Source organism: Sceloporus undulatus, chromosome 6 (assembly GCF_019175285.1).
Source record: "Sceloporus undulatus isolate JIND9_A2432 ecotype Alabama chromosome 6, SceUnd_v1.1, whole genome shotgun sequence".
Taxonomy (NCBI): domain Eukaryota; kingdom Metazoa; phylum Chordata; class Lepidosauria; order Squamata; family Phrynosomatidae; genus Sceloporus; species Sceloporus undulatus.
This window is the reverse complement of record NC_056527.1, coordinates 56,341,419-56,345,687: the sequence shown is the minus strand read 5'-3', so window position 1 is coordinate 56,345,687 and position 4,269 is coordinate 56,341,419. Positions and strand designations below refer to the sequence as shown.

The 4,269-nt window shown below is 39.2% G+C and overlaps 1 long non-coding RNA gene across 1 annotated transcript; it reads right to left on the bottom strand.

Moving 5' to 3' along the window:
- Positions 1-580: 580 nt before the first annotated feature.
- Positions 581-3,741, bottom strand: LOC121932705. The gene is made up of 2 exons (XR_006104405.1): positions 3,529-3,741; positions 581-1,593 (listed from the first exon to the last, which is right to left on the bottom strand). It is a non-coding gene; the product is annotated as an uncharacterized LOC121932705 (long non-coding RNA).
- Between the last annotated feature and the right edge of the window lie 528 nt (positions 3,742-4,269).

The following is a 4,269-nucleotide window of genomic DNA, read 5'->3' as shown; positions in this document are numbered from 1 at the left end:
GGGACCAATAGCCTGACATGGCATAAGGCATCTTTCGATGTTCCAATATTCTTTAACAGTATCTCTAGTTTTGTCTTGGTGAATGGTTCTTCTTCTTCTTTTTTCTTTTCTCAAACCTTTTCTTTCCATCCTGTTCATGTTTAATCTACCACAGGCCCTCAATTAACTCAGAGGCATCAAGCTGTCTGGCTCAGGTTGAGAATCAATTAAGCAGTTCTGATATTGCATTGTGCCCGCTCAATACCACAAGGGCAGTGGTTGAGCTGCAGGAAAGCTGTATTGTCTGGGGTTTTGTGGAAGCTACCCTATTGTTGGGAAATGACAAAGCACAGCCAACTTGAGTTCCTTATTCTCTGTCTCTCTTTACAGAAAAAAGAAGAGGTACCCTTACCCCCCATATGGCCTGCAACTTGCTGTAACATATGTTGGTGTTTAAGAACAATCTGACAGGAAAAGAACGCAGCGGGCATTCTCGGTGGTACAAGGAATTCCATTTTGTCAAGTCGGAAGAGAAAAATAATAATAACACTATTTTTTCTTTTCTTTTCTTTAAAAAAAACCTCTCCCCATAAAGCTGACATTTTTATCTTGCCACTCTCAGTACTTTATTCCTTATGCCTCTCAAATTTAATAATAATAATAAATAAATAACCTAACCAGCAGGTGCTACAATAGATATGTATGCGGGGAGGGGGGAAAATTATGTACCATGCACCACTCTTAGGCTGAAAAACCAAATGAAAAACACACTGCGTTTCCAGAAGCCTCTTTCTTGTCCGACCCCCTGCTAAGATGAAAGGTCAGGAAAAGAAAGCGAGGGAGAAAAAAAGGTATTTGACTGGGAAGACAAACGCAAATTTAATACAAGCCAATACCGGCACTGATAGTCCGGAGTGATTATATTCTTTGAATGCCAGATGTTAGACGCTTTCATAAAAGAAACCCAGATATAATCCATTTAAAAACAAATAGAGCCCAGATAGATTTTCCTAGCTGCAGAGGAGAAGTTTTGGAAGCTTTGCAGTAGAGGATTCTTTTTGATTGGAAATGGGAAAGGGTGGGGTGGCGGTGGAGAAACATGAGGGCCATATGCTCCGATGACGTCTTACTGCCCCCTGCAGTTTCTCAGTTTCACAGCAAGAAGGGAGAGAAGAAAAGAAAAACAATTGTCGGGATGGCAGCTGGAGCTAAACCTGTGAACAGCTCAAAGTTGTGGTCTCTAAAGAATTTACATTGGGGGTACTTATTGGTGGAATTTCCCTTGCTCTGAATCCGTCCATCTCAGCCTTAAAACAAAATTGTAGCCACTTGCATTTCATGTCCCTTTGGTAGTAGCACATTCATGGTCTCAGTGGTGTTGTATGCTCTTTAGACCAGCATTTTCGGTGGAACTGCTCCCGCTTTCTCAGAAAATGGGTTGCTGCTGGCTATTAGATCTGAACATTTCCTACGGACCAGAAGGTTCCATTGTGAAACCACCGCAACCGTCTGGTGCAATGTCAAAGTACAAGACAAGAAGGAGATAAAGCCTGCCACAATATTGTTGAGATCGCAGTCAAACATGCTGCATAATTCAGTTTCGGTTTCTGAGATCTGAAATTTAGAGAGGGAGAATAGTGTCACTAGTGTGGTAACTCATGGAGTCACACACACCCCATTGACCTCCTCCTATAACACACCATACAGATTCCTTACTAATGTTTTTTGTAATAATGTTACCCATAAATCGTAATCCCCATAAATCACTGAATGCAATGGCAATAGTTTTGACAGAAGCAACTAGCAAAATCAAAATTAATTCTTTAAATTACAGTATCATATGCCCAGTGTGAATGTATTTCCATGTACATAGTTTCATGTGGTTAAAGGGAAAATTTGGTAAGATGTTTTTGAAGAAAATTTTAAAAGATTTAAAAAAATATGTTTAAAAAGTAATTTTTAAATTTTTGTTTAAAACCTGTGAACTCCTTTCCCTGCCTTCACCAGACTACATATACTGTACTATGATTCCATAGGAGATATCCATGCCAGTTAAAATGAAATCAAATTCCTATAACTGTGTAGTGGGAAACGGACTCATTTAACATCTAGATGCTCTACTATCTCACTTAATTTGCTTGAGAAACTGCCACCTTTTTAAAAGCATTAAAATGATCAGAAATGAATAAAATAACATAACACCCCCCCCCATGTCTTTCCAATATAAAGTCATACTCTTGTCACGTTAATCTTTTCTATGTAGCAGCCTCCCTTTTGGGGAGTGCTGTTTCTTATCCACTTATGGCTCTTGTTGCTCTTAATATTCCTAGCTCCAAGGAATAAGTACAAATCTCTATAAGATGGTAGAGTTAATCGACAGCAAAAAGCATTCACACAGTGCCATATTGAAATTAACTGGCTGTACGGAATTGAAAAACAGTGTTGCTGGGCAATTGGGATAGAGGGGAAAGTGGGATCAAAATGTAATTCTGTCTTTACAACTCAATCACACCACATGCTGGGGTGCTGAGTGGGTCTGCAATGTGGTGGATACACCTCAATCCAAGCCTAGATGGAACACAAATCAAATATCGATATATATTTTTAATCATACGAAAGAATCTGATCCCCTACAGAGTAAACAAAATATACAAATGCATTTTGCAGAATGACCTTCATGATTCATGCATGATGTGGAGGGGAGGGGGCAGAATCACACATGCACCATTTTCTTTTTAGTTAATGGCATCTGCTAAGATCTTCTTCATGGAGGCAAACAAGAAATCCAACATCTAGCCTAAGCATCTCAGCAGGTTACGGAGGAAATCCCAGGAGACACAATGGGAAGAATCCTTTCCTTACATTGCAAGAGAGTTGTTAAAGCACTTTGTGCAATTACATCTGCAGGGGGCCCTGGCAAATGCCCAGCGATGCCAATTGCATGATGCTAAATGCTTCATCCCAGCTGCATACATTTTCATAATAATCAATGCAGCCTCCCTCCAGATCCCTTTGCCGATGCCTGATAATGTTGAAGATGATTAGAGTGCATCTGTGGTTGGGTAAACATGCAGACTTGTCTCCATACTTACTTGCAGGTTGAGTAGCCATGTGCCCTATTTTAGATAGGACAATCCTCCGTTTGAAGGGCTACACCTTACCAAATCTGAAGAGTCCTTGAAATTGTCCATCCACAATAAACATTTGGAATGGGATGGCAGCATCACAGTCATTGATGGAGAATGTGTACATGCCGTGCCTATCAATTCTAATCCAGATATAAAGACACTATTGGCTAAAGAAACAAACCAAAGACTATTGAAATAACTCCATTAAAGACAGGAAGGAACACTTTGCAAGGGTGCTAAAAGTGAACTGGGATAATTTTAGTAGAACTGAAAGAATAAGGAAGCAGGAAGGGAAGAGGTGGAAAGATCCCAAAAAGTATCAGTTTATATCTCAAAGAGGTTGGGACGGGTGAGTAAGAGATAAGATTTGGGGCTAATGAAAAACTACTGAGCCCTGTCACTGCTGCTGTCTCTAACATACCTTTAACTCTTTATGTGTTGAGCACTGCTGCACTTCCAACAGTCTTTCACACTGTATGTGTAGTTTGTTGTTTTTGGTGTGTGTCTTCAAGGCTTTCCGATCTATGGGGAACCTACAGTGAAGCAATCATAGACTTTTCTTGGCAAGATCTATGGGGAACCTACAGTGAACCAATCGTAGAGTTTTCTTGGCAAGATTTGTTCATGGGATGGGCTTTCCTTTACCTTCCTCTGAGGCCGAGAGAGTGTGATTTTCCCAAGGTCACCCAGTGGGTTTCCATAGCTGAATAGAGATTCAAACCCTGTTCTCCAGAGTTATAGCCCAATACTTAAACCACTACTTCACGCTGGCTATTATTTATTTGCTTACTTAAATATTTATAATCCACTTTATGTCATGGAATCCCAGGGAAGCGCATCATTAAAATCAATTTGCAATAAATAATTTAAAAGTAATTTAAGCAGACAAAAAGAATATTAAACAATTTGGCAAGATAAGACAATTTAAAATCAGTTAAAGTGGTTTTAAGATAATTTCAACTCACACACATGTGCAGTTTTTGATGAAATCAATTAGGCCCCAAAAGTTTTAGTTAAAACACTATGATTTTTACTTGGCACCAGAATGAACCCAACATTGCTGTCTTAAAGAGCATAAGTTAGGGTTCTATTTAAATTATCACAACTAGTTCTAAATATGCATTTAGAAATATTTAAATTAGAACATGAACACTATGCTAAT